The sequence below is a fragment of the Tenrec ecaudatus genome, chromosome 2, assembly GCF_050624435.1.
Source record: "Tenrec ecaudatus isolate mTenEca1 chromosome 2, mTenEca1.hap1, whole genome shotgun sequence".
NCBI classification, from domain to species: Eukaryota; Metazoa; Chordata; class Mammalia; order Afrosoricida; family Tenrecidae; genus Tenrec; species Tenrec ecaudatus.
In genome coordinates, this window is record NC_134531.1 from 43350190 (window position 1) to 43369668 (window position 19479).

Genomic DNA, 19479 nt, shown 5'->3' on the forward strand with positions numbered 1-19479 from the left:
GATATTTGTTAAACAATTATCTTTCTGACATTTTTAATTTTCTCAACTACGATCAGTCAATTCTTATAGCAGGACCAGTTTATTAACTGCAGCTTTACAACTTATTAACTTAAATTACATCACTTTCTTTTATTTTAAATTACATTGCAGTGAAAGATAGCAATGTAACATTTGTCTTTTTAACCATTCTTAAATGTAAAATTCCGTAATATAAATTAAATTCACCATGCTGTGTAACTATCATCACCATCCAGTTCCGATTTTTCATATTACCCTTAATAGAAATCCAGTATTTCCTAACAATAACTCCCTAGGTCCCGCCTTCCTTGTCCCTGGTAACCCCTAATAAATTTTGGTTTCCACCATTTGCCTACCCTAGATATTCATAAGAAGTAATGATTAAACATGCGGCTATTAATGGAAAGGTTGATGGTTCCAACTTACCAAGAGACTCCAGGGGAGAAAAGACTGGGCCGTTGACTCCCATAAATATTCCAGGCAAGAAAACTCCATGGCCAGTTCTAAAGTATGGGTATGAGTCAGAATCGACTCACAACCACAAGATATTTTGCACAAGTGAGATCATGTAGCATTTATTGTTTTGTGTTTGACTTACTTCACTCAGCACAATGTTTTCAAGGTTCATCCTGTTGAAATCTGTCTCCGGCCCTAAATTCTCTTTGTTGTTGAAATGGTTCTTCATTGTATGCATGCACTCCATTTTGTTTTCTGTTCATCTCTTAGTGGACACATGGGCTCTCTCCACCTTTGGACTATCACGAATAACATTGCAAGGCCATGTGGGAATTCTGGATTAAACTTTCTGAGTAACTGCCAAGATCTTCCCCACTGTGGCTGCTCCAAGGACCCCTGGTGACAATAGTGGGATGGGCCATTAACCAGAAGGTGGGCAATTTGAAAGACAGAGTTTTCTATTCCCTAAAGATGTACAGTGTCAGAAAGCCACCGGGGAATTCTACTCTGCCCTGTCGGGTTGCCATGCATCAGAATTAAGTAGATGACGTGAGTTTGGAATTTGGAGTTTGGTGGCTTCACCATTTTACATATTCCCCATTAGAATTGGATCAACCAATTTCTTAGTTCTTAACCAACACTTGTTATATTTCTTTCTTTAAAAATCTTAGTTGTGTCATATGCCGGTCCTGCCAGGCTTTCTCCCAAGCTGTTTGTCACCACAATTGATGGAGCCACATACATAAGACATCAAGACAGTACAATAGGACAGAAAGAACAAAAAAGAAAACAATTTAATAAGCAAAACACACTTTGAGAGTGGAGCTGGCCCTCTGAGAGGACTACAAAGTATGTGGTTTTATAGGGATACGGTGGCAAGAGATGCTAAACTAGCTTAAATCCTCTCATTGGCCGCAATCCTAGTATTCTGATTGGTCGGTGAGATTTCTAGTTCACGAGCTCACTGTCAAGTTTGATAATTGGCTTTCCAGATGCCTGGACTGCTGATTATCAGGCAAGGCTGCAGATAGCTCAGACTGGTCCACCGTGGATCATCATTTCCACTGGGGGATGGATGCTAAGTGTTGGGTCAGACTCTAACAGTTGAGGCGATAAGGAGCCCCAGTGATGTATTGAGTTAAACATGGGGCTGCTTACTAGAAGGTCAGCCGTTTAAGCCCATCAGCCTTCATTGTGAGAAAGATAGTGGTATTTAGTCCTGTAGTGTCTCATTTTGGCTTTTGTTTGCATTTCTCTAATGACTGATGGGGTCGAGTGTCTTTCCATGTGCTTATTGGTATTTGGAGATCATCTTTGCCTATTTTTTATTGGGTTATTGAGTTTCAGGTTTTTAAAAAATATATTCTGGATATTAACCCTTATCAGATGTATGGTTAACAAATATTTTCTCATTCTATAAGTTGTTTCTTCACTTACTTTATAAATTCATCTGATGCTTTTTTTTAAATTAAAAACATTATTCACTGGTCTTATTCATTATTCTTTTGTAAGAGTTTTTTAAAAACCACTGTGTCAAATTCTTCCCTAATCCCTAAATTTAGCCCTTTCAAATTTTGTTTGGAATGGATTGAGTTTATAAAATTATTGTCAGCTCTATTTTATTTAATGCTCCTTTGGTGTCAAAACCATCATGGAGATTCACTGCACAAGAATCTCAGGGTCCCAAATATTTGCTCCACTGTTGGCTTGCCTCTCATGCAGGTAATGTGTTTCCCCACCCTCCTGCTTCTAAGATGGTTCATTTTATACCCAGCAGTATGGTACTCAAATTAAATAATCACTAACAGTTGATTCATATAATCTAATCATTATCTTACCTGGTTTTATTAATCAGTTCCATCAAGAAATAAAGGTTGTTGGATAGAAGTAACAAAGGGCTTGGCTAGAAGAGTCATATTATGTAATTTATAATATTTTATTAACACCAAACCAAACTGACTGCCATCGAGTTGATGGCAACTCTGTAGCAATCTTGTAGGACTGGGTAGAACTGCCCCAGTAAGTTTCTGAGACTTGGAGTTGAAAGCCCTGCTTTTCTCCCTCGGAGCAGCTAGTGGTTTCAAACTGCAGACCTTGCTGTTAGGAGCCAATCCGTGCATAACCACTATGCCTCCAAGGCTCCCTTACAATGCCTTACTAGCAATAAAACAAATAACACATGTTGTTAAAAGCAAATAATGAAATAAATGAAAACAAAAATGCACAAATATTTTAGCAATGTTTTTAGAAGATAAGGTGACATAAATTCTGGTGGTACTAGTGCATACGTGTGTTGAAGTAAAATTTCTCAATATGGTTCTTCTATCCTTCTGTCTGTAATTGCCACCAAATATCTGGGTGGGGCTACACAAACTGTGTGAAACACTAAGAGGGAATTGATCCATTTGGGTTGTCATGTCTGTGTATAAGAGAACTATCTCAGAAGCAGAGGGAGAGAATTCATGGGACCATCACGGATGAAGAGCCACCAGCAGAACACATTGCAATATCCCCGAATGAAGTGGCAGAGGTTAGCAAAATCCATGCCACAACAGAGACCAGCGGCCCAAACAAGGAGACCACGATGAGCACAGCTGGTGCGCCATGCCAAGATTATGAGACTGTAAGGCAGAGCCCTGGGCTGGCTCTCTGGCTTAGGGAGGCAGAGGCCAAATAAGCACCTGGCTGAGAGGCTGAGGAACAGAGATACTTAGTTGCTGGGCGAGGAGAGGTGTTGCTGTGGCCCGATGACCAGATCCTTAATCTTTTCTGATCCTGGCTGGTGTTAGCCTGTAAACTTCCCTAACATACCACTCCCGAATAATCATGAGTATTATCTATGAATTCTGTGTGCCAATGCAGTGAATACCAAAGCTAGCAGAAAAGTAAAGAAATGCGGAGGATGTCTGACTTCTTTGCTGTTGTTAGGCACCACTGAGATGCTTCCAGCCCATATTAACTATATACACAACTGAATGAAACAATGCCTGCTCTTGTACAATCTCCATAATTGTTTCAATGCCTGAGCTCATTGTGGTAGCCACTGTATCAGTCTCATAGAGGGGCTTCCTCTTTTTCACTGCCCCTCTGCTTTACCAAACGTGATGTGCTAATCCCAGGATTTATCCCTCCTGACAACAGGTCCAAACTATGGAAGAAAAAGTCTTGCCATCCTTGCCTGTAAGGAGCCCTCTGGCTTTACTTCTTCCAAGACAGATGTGTTTGTCCTTTTGACAGTCCATGGCACTTTCAATATACTCCAGCACCACCATTCACACGCATCAGTTCGTCTTTGGTCTTCCTTATTCAGACCAGAGGATGCATTGTAAGCACTCTTCAGGGTACTGAAAACCAAGGATGTTACTTTGAGTGGTAAAGTGCGCCTGATCCATGCCATGGTGTTTTCAGTTGCCTCCTGTGTGTGTGAAAGTTGGACATTGAACGCTGCATGATGGATGCAACAATTGTGAGCATGGACCAGGACTGGACAGTGCTCCTTCTGTTGTGCACGGGGTAGCTATGGGTCAGAACTGACTCAATGGTACCTGAGAACAACAATAATTTGCGGTGAAATTTTTCACTGAGAACAAACAAGATAAAATATTATTTTAAATGATCTAGATGTGTACACACATATATTAATAAGAATAAATAGAAGAATAAGTAAAAATATTGCTACAAAGTCATAGAAACCTCAAAGGTATCAAAATGTGAAAACATTTTTCTCAACATAGCCTCTATTTAGGTCTAGCATTTCCCCCAAGAACTCAAATTATGTGCCATTTAAATGGTTTTAAGTCTGGGGGTGAAGAAATCTGAAGAAGCAAGATGAGGGCTGTAGGGTGGATGGGGCATGACTTTTCCATGCAATCTCATAGAGCCACCCATGTAAGCCTGAAAGAAGGAAGAGGTGCATTGTTGTGATGGAAAACATAAATTACCACAACAACTTTTCTAACCTTTGTGTAGTCAATGGGATTTTAAATTTTCTTAAAATGTCTTTATCATGAGCCCCATGATTGTTTATGTCTTTGAACAACTATCAAGATTACCCATCACCTCTGAACTGTCCTCTCTGCCTTGGGTTTATCTTTCAGGTATTCTCAACCTTCCTTAAAATACTCAATATATTTAAATCTCTTGTTTTAAGTGAGGCGATAATTCTATACACTTGTTACAAAAGTTTAATGATTCAGGAAACGTCCACCTCCTCTTTTTGAAGCCACCTTAACAACACTGAGATAAATGTATTACTAAGAGGACTTGTCTGCCTCCATCCATCGATTAAACTTAAATTTGTTTAAAATATATATTTGAAATAAAGCGTTTGGACTTCCCCTTGTATAAGCAACATATTTTAAAGTAAAATATTTGCCTACAAAAATATAACCCATTTTCTGTTAAAAAAAGTAAAATCAAATCTGTGCTGTATACCCTTGTTCATATATGCTCATCAAGTTTTTAGATTGCTTATCTTTGTTGTGGGATATAAATTATCTATATTTTCAAGTTCTTTATTATGAGTATGTATTTCTATGCAGTGATACATAAGCAAATACAAATTTTATTTTCAAATTCAAGTGTTCTATCCTGGATACTTATTGCTTTAATAATGTAAAAATTAGATATTATTAAAGGACCAATTTCCCATCTATTAATAAATCTTAAACCACAGCGAATTAAATCGCTAATTTTTGGAAGGAAAGAGTGCTCAGCGGTGTCAAATAGCCTAGATTACTCAAAAAGGATGAGAGCTCTAAGCACTGCGGAGAGTTTGTGGGATCTGCTAATGAATAGGTCATTTATAGTGACCTATGAGAAGGGGGATGTTTGTTTTGTTCTTAAAATCAAAGAGATGTCTTTTACCTTGTCTCAAGTGATTTGTTCCATTTTAATGCTGCTTGGTAATGTGAATGAAGGGTGATAAAAAAAGGGGTTTTCTTTTGTGGCCCCTCAGCCTAAATGGAATACAATAAACATTCAATTAAATTTTGAAATAATTTATTTTACCAAATAATTTTATAAGTGCTACTTCTTATTTTCCACAAATGGGGAATACTTCACCAGAATGCATTTGCCATAAAATACCTCAAAATATTCATTCCCTCATTCTTACATCAAGTATTAAGTGCCTACTGTGTGCCAGGCATTGTTCTATGTGTTCTGAAGATAGTCAAAGAACAAATCAAATAGCTCTCACTCCTGGAGCTTATGTTACTGCTGAAGAAAGACCAATAATAAACATAAAGTGAAGCTGAGGGTGATAAATGCTACCAAGAAAGGTCATGGAAGGGAAGGAGGTTTTCCCAGGGAGAGGCTCACCCATTGACCTCCAGGTGTGCTGACCCATGAGATTTCCCCAAATGTGGGAAACTTGACTGCATAATGTGTGGTAGTGGGGGACTGCATTCCTGGTACTCCCTGTTTCAGAAAAAAAAAAAGAAAGAAAGATCATGGAAGGAGGAAAGAGCGGTCAGAGGAGGGTAGGCATTGAAATTTTAAATAGAGCAATCAGACATTTAAATCAAGCAAGGGACATTTGAATACAATGTTGGGTGGGGAAGCTATCCATTTGATTCCATCTCAGGAGAATACCACGTATGTCAGGGCAGAACTACACTCCACAGAGTCTTCATGGCTGTGACCTTCTGAAGCAGATGGGCAGTTCTTTCCAAATGAACCTAAACTTCCCTCCATCAAGTCAACAAATTCTGACTCCTGGCAACCCAATCAGAACTGCTCCAGAGGATTTCCAAGCGTGGACATCTTTTCCTTCTTTTTTGGGGTGTTGGTGGGTGGGTAACGATTATTCTTGACGATTATTTTTTTATGGATTATTTTACTGGGGACTCTTACAGCTCTTATCAAAACTCATACATACATACATTGTGTCAAGCACATTTGTACGCATGTTGCCATCATCATTTTCAAAACATGTTCTTTCTACTTGAGCCCTTAATATCAGCTCCTTCTTTTCCCCTCCCCCACCCACCTTCCCTCCCTCATGAAACCTTGATAATTTATACATTTTGTTCCATGTCTTACACTGACCACTGTCTCCCTTCACAGAAGCAGATGGCCTCATTTTTTTCCTCACAAAGCAGAGGGTGGGTTTGAACTGCCAACCTTTTAGCTAGTAGCTCACTGTGAAACCAAGGGGTTAAAACCATCAACATTTAGGTTAACAGCCTGCCTCCCATTCATTGGCACCACCCAGGGACGGAGAGATCTGCAAGTCAAGTGTTGAGAGACAGCAATGCGAACAGCATGGGTGTGAGGAAAGAGAAAAAGACACAATGCATAGGAAAGGTGCACGCATTCAATGTGGTGGGGAGGTCCGTCAGACTTTGTTTATGTTCCAGTGTGAGTCCTGTGAACCACAAAAGGACTGACACATCTCAACAAGGTTTAGAAAGTTTCGCTCTTACTGTTGTGTGGAGAGTAGTCTCTAGGGGACTGTGTAGGGCATTTTTCAATTGCCCCTCTAGATCCATGTCCTCCCCTTCCCTGACCTGCCCTATGACTATATCTCTCAGCTATTTTGCTTATTGCTTCCTAATAATTTGTAGAGTGGGAAGTCCATCTAGGAGATCTAAGGAAGGATTCTTGAGACAAGTTAGAATATGTATCTCCTTGACTGCCCTCCCTGCCAAGTTATACTTTGGTAGTGTCTTTGGTTTTAGCTCTAGGATATGTCAGTTGAAATATAAAGTAACTAATGTAAATTTCTAAAGATCTACCTGCATTTTCATCCAAGTCCCTTTGGTATCTTTTGTAATTAAGTGTTTAAAAATACTTTTAAAAGAATCAGTCCTCAGCCAATTTCTTCTTTTGGAGAGCTGCACGCCCATGGCCAATGCAACGGGGCCCCTTCTACTTGGAGTGGCTATCCGTCTGTTGATCCGTCCGTGATGGTGGCACAGGAGAGCCAGTCCTCTGCCTTTGCCGTTCGGGGAGGGAGGTCTGCACAGCACTACTCCATGGCACTCTGCCCACGGCTTTCCCTGTAAGAACACCAGACGCAAATAATAAGAAACAGCTGCCTCTTGCCTACAAAGCCCCAGTGAAGCATTTAGCTTATAACTCCTGCTCCTGGACCTTAGGTGCCACACTGAAGCTTGGGAAAAGACTCTCCTGGTGGGTCCAATTGAGGATGGTCATTCCTCTTTAGACTTTAGAGGGGGAAAACACTGTGTTTTGCTGGTTTCGGCAAGTTCCTCTGGGGATTAAATATACTGGTGGCCTTTAAATAAGACCAGTTCTACAGTTAACCTTTCCTGTCCGCATCTGGGCTCAGTTATCATTCAGGTTCATTTCTTTCTTCAAGTTGGTTTTCTCATTCTTGGTCTGTGGCTGGTTCCCCTCTGGGAGGTTGGTGATACCGCCCAGTAACTGGAGTGAGCGCCTGATTACAGATTGCAGCTAATGATGTTTGGGATGGACACACGGCTGTTATGCTTTCATGTTTCTGTTTTTTCCTTCTAATAGTTTCTTATTAGTTAAAACCTTAAGTAATGTGTGTGAGTTTCTTGGAAACTTTCAAAGATTTCTTTTTATCTGTTTCACTTTAATGCCAGATTGAGTGTAGGGTCGAGATGCAGAAAAGCCATTTACTGATATATGGTGTGTAATTTAGCCAAACTGGTTTGATTACATTACTGGGTATGATTTAGGCCCATGAAAGAATCAACCAGCAATTTGATTGAAGCCACACTCTGCCTTGTCATCCAAAGATAAGAACAGAAGCCTTAATTAACGGGTTGATGAAGCAAATATCTAATTACAGTTACCTGGAGGACTGTGCCACAGGACTGTCTATGGACTTGACTTTTTTCCTTCTTCCTATAAAGGAATAGCAGTTACAGAGAAATAGTTCCATTTCCTCTCCTTTTTTTGATTTCTTTGGTAATGACACAACTTCCTTTTTTGGGCAAATGATGGAGACGAACACTCAGTCATTTCGAATTTCATTTGAGTTATTTCCCATTTGCTCCCAGCTTGAAGACTCTAAATTTGGGAAATAAATCTTAAAATGAGCAAAGCCTATAGTGCCCGAGTCAGTGAGTAGGTACTGAAAGCAGCTTTCAGAGATGAAAAGGGAATTCTAATCAACTAGAATTGAGCGGCGGCAAAAGAGAGGAAGGCCCTCCAGAAGGCAAAGGGCCACGGTCACGGCCACAATTGCCGCAGGCTATGGAGCCCTTGTGCAGGGCCAGCGGTGCTCCCTTCTGCCCGGCGCAGCCACAGGGTCGCCGTGGGTTAGAACTGATGCGAGGGCACCTGAGAGCAGCAACGGCCATGGAGCTGATTCTAGTGATCTCTTTGGGAGAATAATATATTTTTCTTTAGCTAGATTTATTTGCCAAAGCAATAAAATGATAGCCTATAATATGATATAAAATGGAATAGCTTGATAAGTGAAACAGTGTCATACAATCGTTTGATAAATGAAAGTCACTTTGCCGTGACCACATATGGAAAACAGAACCTGTTCAAACTAGTGGGTTGGTAGGCAGTGCAAATAGTTGGCTCACTTTGCTGCTAACCAAGAAATTGAGCATTCAAGTTCACCCAGAGGCACCTTGGATGAAAACCCTGGCAATTGGCTTCTGAAAAATTGATCAGCCATTGAAAACCCTGCGTTGACACACACGGCATTGACTCAACAACTGATGTCAAAGGGTGGTTATTCTCTCTGCCAACTTCATATGATGATGAGTTGGGGGTTTACTTATTCAGATCTTGACGGAAGACATTCCTGAAATGGGATCTTTCTGTTAACGCTTTATGAAAATTGCCAGATTATTTTATGTGTGATGTGAAGTGAAGAAATAAGGCCAACTAATTGGTTGTTAGTCAATGCTTTATTCTGAAAGTTTAACTCTAACATCACATCACATCAGGGCTTTTAAGCTGCTTAACTTGGGGTTTTGTTTATTTGTTTGTTTAGTATGATTGGGCTTTTGATTGAAGGAGAGCACAGGGAATGAGCTAAAAATATTCTTTGTGTTAATTTTTTTCCTGATAATACCCATGTGTTGTCAGATAAATCTTAGTTCTTCTAAAACACAAAGTTATATCTTTTCTCATAAAAGAAAAAGGGAAATGTCTGATGAGTTACCAAAATATGCATTCCACAAGACTTTGTAAAAATCTTCATATTACTTTTCTTATCTTTGATGCTGCATAATTAAATTAATGAGGTTTATTAGGAGCTAGTAGGGACCTGGTAGCATGCTCAAGTAGTCATTTAACTGTGAACCACAGGTCAGAGGTTCAAAATATCCACCTACTGCTTCTGAAAAGATGTATAGCCTATAAACTCTCCATGGGATTATGAGGAGTCAGAATCCACTGATGGCAGTGGCTTTGATTGTTTTATATTATTATTATCTGGAAATAGACAGATTTAGAATCAGGAGAACTGGTATTCTAGGGAGAAAAGAGGCCTAATTCAAGTATATTTTACTGGGATCCAGTTATTAGTTCTTAAGGAGGACAAAGGAAACAAAAAGAATCATCCATTTGAAGGAGACCTTTGGCATGCACCCGTTATGTTGTCCAAAGGGCTCTCTTTCATGCAGCTAAATGCTACCACGGAAAACAAAGGCAAGTCGTCACAACAATCATGATTGGAGGCAGATTGATTCATCACAGCTGAAGACAGGACTACAGAGGTGGGAGAGGGACCATGACTGGGATGCATATCCTATTGCAGATTAGAAAGAGTTTGCAGAGAAGATCTGAGGTCCTTTGGCTATCTTGCTCAGAATACAACTCATTCCATGTGGTGCCCATTCCCCTATATTCAGCAAGGGCAAACCCACGCCAGCCCCTGAGGGTGAGATTGTCCCTGCGACCTGGGGAGTGGCAGCAGATTCTGTCGAAGGGCAAAGTTTTCGACTTGTTGGTCAGTGGCCAGAATTCAAGGGAGGTTGACTTTATGTGTTGTTGTTTGTTGTTGTTGTTAGGGGCCTTTGAGTTGTTCCTGACTCATAGCAACCCCATGAAGAGCAGAGTGAGACATGTGTGTTCCTCAATATTGTGATTATGCTCGGGCCCTATGTCCATCCATGTAGTTGAGCATCTTCCTCTTGTTCCTTGTCTTTCTACTTTACCAAGAATATTGTCCTTTTCCCAGGAACCGGTCTGTCCCTATAACATTCAAAGTATGTGACATGAAGTCATCCCATATTTGCTTCTAAGAAGCATTCTGTCTATATTTCTTCAAAGACAGATTTGATTTATCTATCACCTATCTATCTATCTATCTATCTATCTATCTATCTATCTATCTATCTATCTATCTATCTATCTTCTATCTATTTATTTTTGCAATCCATGGTACTTTTTACATTCTTCACCCGCACCATGATTCATAGGCATCTATTTTTCTTGTTCCATGTCCAACTTTCACATGCATATGTGTTGAATGAGCATACAATTCCTTGAGTTAGGCACACCTGAATCCTCAGAATAATCTCATTGCTTTTTAATACTCTGAAGAGGCCTTATGAAGCAGATTTGCCCAATGCAGTGCATCATTTGATGTCCCGACAGTTACGTCCGTGCACATTGATTGTGGATTCAAGCAAGTGAGAACCTTGACAACTTCAATCTTCTCCCCTTTACCATGCTCTTCCTACCACTTGCTTGTCAGTTTGTTGTACCGCGGTGGCTTCTGTGTTGTTGTGATGCTGGAAGCGAGGTCACTGCCATTTCAAATATCAGCATGGTCACCCAAAGTGAACAGGTTTCAGAAAGTCTCCAGAATAAGAACAGACTACAAAGATGGAATATGCGGCCCACTTCTTAGGGATTAGCCACTGAAAACCTGTTGAATAGTAGCAGAACGTTGTTAGATCCTCAATATATGTACAGACTCAAAATGGATTTGTGGATCCCACTGGAAACTTTACCCACTTACCAATCTAGTGCGTAGAATTTAAACTGGAATAAACTGGATTATGACCCTTGTTGTGCTATTTTTGGGCCCCGAAATATTTATTTATATAAATAAAATGACAGCAAAGTTCTTTAATGCTTCCCCCCTCCACCACTAGTCTATTCCCGCCCCCCTCAATTCTACCTTACAAAGCTGGCTAGACAAGAGCATGTACACGGGTGCAGGTGCAGGGAATCCAGGACAGATAAACCCTTCAAGACCAATATTGAGAGTAGCCATACCAGAAGGGGAAGGGGAAAGTGGGGGGAGAAAGATCACAATGATAACCCCCCTCCCAGGGGTATGGACAACAGAAAAGTGGGTGAAGGGAGACATCTGTCCACGTAAGACATGAAAAACATAGTAATAATTTATAAATTATTGAGGGTTTATGAGGCAGGGAGAGTGGGGGAGGGAGGGGAAAACGAGGAGCTGATACCAAAGGCTCCAATAGAAAGAAAATATTTTGAAAATGATGATGGCAACATATGTACAAATGTGCTTGACACAATGGATGTATGTATGGATTGTGATAAGAGTTGTACAATCCCCCAATAAAAAGGTTTTAAAAAAAAGAAGAAAGAAAAATGACAGCAAAGGAAATTATATTCCCAGAGAGATTATTCTGTTAGGCTGGGTTGACAGAAAAAACAAATCCAGTGACACTCATGTTTATGTAAAGAGAGCTTTATATCAAAAAGTAATTATGCATCAACAACACATCCTAGCCTAGTCCAGATCAAGTCCATAAATTCGATAGCAGTCCATAAGTCTCTCTGCAGACTTGCAAATCCACACACAATGATACAAATGCAGGAACATCACCAGCTGGTGGTTGCAAAGTCTTGTGGATCCAATGGCAGTGGATACATTTCCAGGGCTTACGCAGGGCTCAGCATGGCTCATCAACAGGAAGGTGAAGGCAGAAGACAGAGAGGGAGGTACCCAGGACACTATTTATGAGAAGGCCACACCCACAAAGAGGTACCATCAGACAGGCTAGGCTCTACACTTACACTTTTATATTTTCATGTTGACGTGAAATTATGCAACTACCATAATTACCAAACTCAATTCTTGCTTATTCTAAACTTGAACTTGATTAAAACCAGCACCTTCTGCATTATTCCTCAAGGAATCATAAAATACCATCTTATAGAAGCAGAAAGAAAGGAAAATAAGTCATGTGAGTTACATTCAATTAATACAGTCCTTCCAACAATAATCCCTTATGGGATATGTTATAAATCTAAATTTAATATGCCCGTTGCTATAATCCCCTTTTGGGGAGCATTAACTGCTAACAGACAAGAATAGGATGAAGTTAAGTTATAGCCTTAGTAGAGGATGTGCTTTTGGCCACACTTTTTGTTTGATGGCTAACCTAGTTACTTTTCCTTATAATAGATGCAGGGAATGTGCTACAGCTGAAAGGAGAAGGAAAAGTGTTTCAGGAATGGCCTGTGGAAAAAGCCACGGAGATTAAGGTTAGTAGGAGGCCAATATCTACTGGACCATCTTTCAAGAGGCCGCAGGTCATATGTGCATAAATACCGTACAGTCCAGGGGTGGAGACAAGGTTATTATATTTTAGTTAAATTTGATTTGTCCATGTAACTCCCAACAAGCAACTTTTCTCTGTATGGGTCTGGCAAGAAGGAAGGGAGGAATATGAAAATGATTCATCTGGGAGTAATTGTGAACAAGAGTCCCTGCAATGCCATCCTGCTGTGCATAGAACAAGCCCACTGAGGAGCAGGGTTATTATCTCATTACCAGAAAGAGCTAGGAGTGGATTTTATCCTCTGGCCCCAAATCTAGCCTCCCCCTGTCTGAACTTCAGACCTTGAACTGAACTGATCCTATCCCCATATGAGACATTTCCTCAAACTTTTGTAGGTTCTATGGGACACTGCAGCAATTAAAAGAACCCAGATACCTGATGATTTTAATCTCCAAATTCTTGAGCCTTGATTGTTATTAGTTCTTACAAAGAAATTATTACTGCATACTTAAGAAAGAAGCCCAAGCTGAACTATAATCATTAGCTAAAAACAGGGTTCCGGGAATTGATGGAATACCAACTGAAATAATTTAATAACCTGAGGAAGCACTGGAAGCACTCACTTGTCTATGCCAAGAAATTTAGAAAACAATTACTTGGTCAAGTGACTGAGATAGTTCCATAATTCTACCCATTCCAAAAAAAAAAAGATGACCCAACAAATTTTGTAAATCAATCAACAAATTTTGTAAATCAATCATGTGTAAGCAACATTTTGCTAAGGATCATCCAAAAATGATTGCAACAGTATATTGAGAAGCATTTGTCTGAGGTTCAGACTGAATTCAGAAGAGGACGTGGAACAAGGGATTTCACTGCTGATGGCAGATGGGTGTTTGCTGAAAGCAGAGAACTCCAGAAAGATGTTTACTTGTATTTTATTGACTATGCCAAGGTATTAAACTCTGTGCATCCTAACGGACTATGGATAATCTTGAGATCAATGAAATTCCAAAACAACACTTCATTGTTCTTATGCAGAGCTTATACAAGGATCAAGAGGCAGTTGTGGGAACAGAACAAGGGGGTTCTGCATCATGTAAAATCAGGAAATGTGTGGGTCAAGGTTGTACCTCTCACCATTCTTATTCGATCTGTATGCAGAGCAAATCATCGGAGAAGGTGGCTTATATAGAGAAGAATGTGGCATTAGGATTTGAGAAAGACTTATTAACCACCTGCAATATGCAGATGACAGATCCTTGCGTGCTGAAAGTAAGAAGGACTTGAAGCACTTGCTGATGAAGATCAGGGAAGACAAGATGAAGATCAAGATATTGATCAGCCTTCAGGATGGATTACAACCCAGAGTACAGAAAATTGAAGTTGCCAATTGTGCTAGGGAGGGTTCTCTAGAAAAACAAAACCAGGACACTAATGATTTATATATATATATATATATATATATATATATATATATATATATATATATATATATATATAGGTTTATACAGCAATAATGTATAATTATATACCTATAGATAGATAGATAGATAGACAGATTTATACTATGAGAAGGAAGATGACAGCTAATTAGTCTACACAGCAGTGCAGAGTGCTCAGTTCAACACTTAATATACTGAAAGTCCTTCAACTAATGCAGCTACTAGTCCAAGGTCACGGAAGTAGACAGTGGAGTCTTCCCTCAGGCAAAACAGGCAGAGTCTATACCCAGGCAACAGACAGCTGTGTGGGTCAGCAATAGTCAGTAGCATGGGAGCTCATCGAAGCAGGCCCCAATGGAATTTCGAACTCAAGCGAGGCACAGCGACAGGATTCACCAGCCTCAAGTTCAAGCCATGTATGTGCCAGCAGCATGGCAAAGCAGGTCTCAAAGGAGCCTCAAGCTCAGGTAACAGGATCCATGGGTTGGCTTGACCCACAGGCAATGCAGCATACTGCTGAGGCAAAGAACTAGCTAAAGCAGTAGCACGTTGGACTGAGCACCATGGAGGAAGAAAGAAGGAAGCGGGCCTTGGAAAGACATTTATCTCATTGCCCTCCAATCAAGCTATGACCTGATTAAACTCCACCCCCATGTTCTGATTGACCTAGTTGGCACAATAAACCTATCACAGTCAGTCCCTCGCCAATTTGGCACTTGTACACAATTTTTTTAGCCATATATCATTTTAAGACATTAATGAAATCACACTTATACCTAACATCATACATATGTCATATATAAATGAAAGCACACTGAATCTGTTTGTATCTGGTATATATTAACAAAGGAAAGATATTCAGTAAGCACATACAAAGAAGAAATACTGGCAATCACAACCTCACTTTTATAATTGATCATATGGTCATTACTGATAGGTAGAACTATCTTCTTCCACTACCCATTAGCTATTACCTTTGCCCTTGACCAAAGACATCCTGTTAGGATTGGGTTGCTGTAGTTTACCATTTACTTTAATCACAGGGCATGATAGTACTAAGAGACAGGCTAGGGAATATCCTGGATTCCAGACATATTCTTCTTTACCTCCATTATGTAGCACCAGTCCAACTTCTCCTTGGTAATCAGGATCAATCACACCAGTCAGTACAGTAACACCCTTCTTGACCTGTCGATCCAAAGGCATGAGAAGCCCAAAGTGGGCATTCTCAGCTGCCAATTCAGGGGGCATTCTCAGCTGCCAGTTCAGTGGAATCTGTGCTGTGTTTCCAGCTAGGAGAGGTCCTTCCTTTGGAACTTGGACTTCCAGGCCTAAAGAGCATGGGATGCTGGGACAGGAAACAAAAATGCTGCAAGTGGATCACTAGGAGTAATAGTGATTGGTACTGCTCCTTGGTTCATGGACCCATGAATCCTGGCTATTGGAGACACAGCGCCATATATTGGCCGCTGGTTTAGAGCATATACAACCTCTGTGAGAACATTGACCCAACCCCACAAGTTGTTGCCTCCTAGCTGGCACTGTAATTGTGTCTTTAGGAGGCCATCCCATCATTCTATCAAGCCAGCTTCTTCAGCCTGATAAGGAACATGTTATGGCCAGTGAATTCCCTGAGCATGGGCCCATTGCTGCACTTCATTTGCTGTGAAGTGAGTTCCTTGATCTGAAATAATGCTATGTGGGATGCTATGGTGGTGGATAAGGCATTCTGTATATCCATGAATGGTAGTTTGGGCAGAAGCATTGCATGTAGGGAAGGCAAATCTGCTTCTAGAGTAGGCATCTATCCCAGTAAGAACAAAACACTGCTCACTCTGTGATGGAAGTGGTTTGATGTAATCAACCTTCCACCACGTTGCTGGTTGATCTCCCCAAGGAATGGTCTCATATCTTGGACTCACTGTTGGCTTCTGCTGCTGGAAGATGGGGCACTCAGCAGTGGCAGTGGCCAAGTCAGCCTTGGTGAGTGGAAGTCCATGTTGCTGTCCCATCCAGCCTCCATATCCAGTTTGTTTATGTGCCTTTTGGGAAATGACAGGTGTGGTGGAGGAAAGGGGAAGACTAGTCTCTGCAGTGGGTGCCATCTTATCCACAGGATTGTTAAAATCTGTGAGACATAGTTATCTTTACTTTCTTGGCCCTTTCAGAGAGGTCTATCCCCATACCACTTCCCCACACCTCCTTGTCACCAATTTTCCAATCATGATCTCTCCAGTTCTCTGACCATCCAGGCAAACCCTTAGCCACAGCCCATCAACCAGTATACAATCTCACATTTGGCTATTTCTCATTTTGGGACAACTGAAGGGCCAGGTGTACTGCACAAAGTTCTCCCCATTGGGATGATTTCCCTTTGCCACTGTTCCAGAGAGATCCTAAAAAGGGATTGTAGTGCTGCTGCTGTCCACTTATGAGTGGCACTTGCATATCGTGCAGATCCATCGTAAACCAAGATTGAATTTTATGATACTCGGTCAACTTATCATTGCAAAAAGGTGTCAAATTATCAAGGGGTGGTCTGTGGAAGTTACACAATTTCATGTCAACTTGATAAATACAACGAAAAGGTGGAGTCGAGCCTGTTAATCAGGCCACAGCCTTTCTACCTCCCTGAAGGCAGGACACACACTCTCTCTGCTTCATCTTCCTGTTGACAAGCCACATGGAGCCATGCTGATGGTGGCCAGCGCCCTGGAGATGTGTCTATTTACCACTGGATCCACAGGACTTTCTAGCCACCAGCCGATGATCTCCCTGCTCTCAGCATCACTGTATGTGCTGCATGAGTCTAAAGAGAAATTGATGGACTAGTATCAGACATATGGGCTAACAGTGGATGCATGGACTTTATCTGGACAGGGCAGTGAGGTTTTCTCAACAAACCATTGTTCTTTGATATAAAACTCTTTCTTACACATGTGTGAATGTCTCTGGATTTGTTTCTCTAGTCAAACGAGTCTAACACATCAAGAATTTTGTCTTGTTTGGTTCCAAAATCAATTGTCATGGACGCATCCATCAGTCAAGAAATCAAATGACATATTGCATTGGGTAAATCGACTGCACAAGACTTCTTTATTTTGGAAAAACAAGGATGCTCCTTTGAGGACTAGAATGTGCCTAATTAAACTATGTCAATTCCAATCACCTCATTTGCATGTGAAAACTGGACATTAAATAAAGAAGACCAGAGAAGAATCGATACATTCGAATTATGATGCTGGTGAAAATATTGAAATTACAAAAGACTGACAAAAGAACAAAAATAAAACCTGTCTTAGAGGATGTATATTTTTTCATCATACTTATTCAATCTGTAGGTTGATTTCTTTAGGGAAGCAAAATCAGTGATGGTGGTGTACGTTTTATATAGAAAGATGTTTATATCGAGAAATGGCTTACACACTTGTCGAAATAGGTAAGTCTGGCCCTATTGAAATCAGGCTTCTCTTGACTCATGGCAGCCAATAAGCAGGGAGCAGGATGACAAAATAGAGACAGCAAGGGGGCACAGGCCTGTGGATGCAGAGGTTTCTAAAATAGAGACCAATCGATCCATTGTCCATACTCTGCTGACAGTTTCTGGGATCAGCAGGAGACACAATAGGAGTTTGAGGAACAAGATGAAAGCTTTGGCAGAAGGCAAAGAGCCCAAGAACTCTGCCTGGATTCTCGCATTTATACAAAATGGCTTATGACGTCAAGGAGGTTTCATCAGGCTGTGACTCAATTGATCGGCTGGGGTCTTGCCCTCCTCTTACCCAGAGTGCTTAGTTGACATAACCCCTAATCATCACAGATCAATTTCAACTAGAATGCTCCTTTGAAGAAAGAATGGGGAGACTTTGCTTCATGCACTTTGGGCATATTATCAAGAAAGACCATTCCCTGGAGAAGGACATCATGCTTGGTAAAACAGAGGGCAGTAAAATAGGGGAAGCCTCTCAAAAAGAAGGATTGGCACAGTGGCTACAACAATGGGCTCAAACATAGCAACAATTGTGAGGATGGCAAAGGACTGTGCAGTGTTAAATACAGGGCCACTGTGGGTCAGAACCGTCTCAAAGGCATGTACCAAAACAACATAGAACCAGAGACCTGCACAAAACTATTTGGGAAATATATATACTGGGCTAGATGATCCTTCTGGCTCTTTTTAATTTTAACATTTATGATTCCATATTTTGATATAATAGCTTATGTCAAAAAATATCTTCCATGCCTTCAGATTAGGCATCTGTGCTGTTCAGAAAACTTCTTTAAATAGATGTAAAGAAAGGAATTTCAGGAATGGGCCTTTGGCTAGCAAAGATGGGAAGAGTTAATATCCTTCCATTTATCTAGCTGTTTCCTGTATTTTCAAGATATTAAATAATGTTATTCCCAATTAGAGATTGACTTCCAAATCAGAGAGCAATTAAAACGTAATAATATCTGGTTGGACCTCAACCACAGATCTTATGGAAGGAGAGAACCCATTTTTTTTGTTTGCTTTTTTTAGAATTCTTAAAGTTAAGCTGGAGTGTTTTCACATTTTAAAATAAAGCCCCAATTACCACACTTCTTAAGGGATCCCAGAGCTTCCTTTGTTGGCATTTGATTACTCCGTACATATAGGCATTATAGGATAGATAGGATGTTAAAGCAAGAGATGTGGGGGGGGGGCATTCCATTGCAAAAATGGTTTTTAGAAAACAGAAGATGTGACTGATCTCCTTAAAGGGAGTGGGTAGAGGAAGGAGCTAAATGCTACTGACCACAATTCATGAAGGTTTGTAATCAAGGCGAAATGAAGATCAAACAAGGAGAACTGGAATGCAGTCTTCACACAAACAAAAGGTTTCAAACCCAGGGAGAAATTGAAGAGGCTACAGAAAAGAGGGAAGGAACCGGCTCTATTGAAGACAAGTGGACGGGGGTGGGGGGGCACTTATAAATACATACATCCACACCTGCATGCACTTGGTTTGAGAGATGTCCCTGTTTTCCAGTTTTAAGTGAACTTTAGAAAAACCGGAGTAAGGAGTAGTTCTCAAAAATTTGTAAAAGATGTAAACCTTTAAAAAGTAAGACATTTGAACCGTACTTTA

At 40.5% G+C, this 19479-nt stretch overlaps 1 pseudogene; it reads right to left on the reverse strand.

The window, feature by feature from the left end:
- Positions 1–15331: 15331 nt before the first annotated feature.
- On the reverse strand, positions 15332–16930 carry LOC142439964 (uncharacterized; annotated as a pseudogene).
- Positions 16931–19479: the final 2549 nt, after the last annotated feature.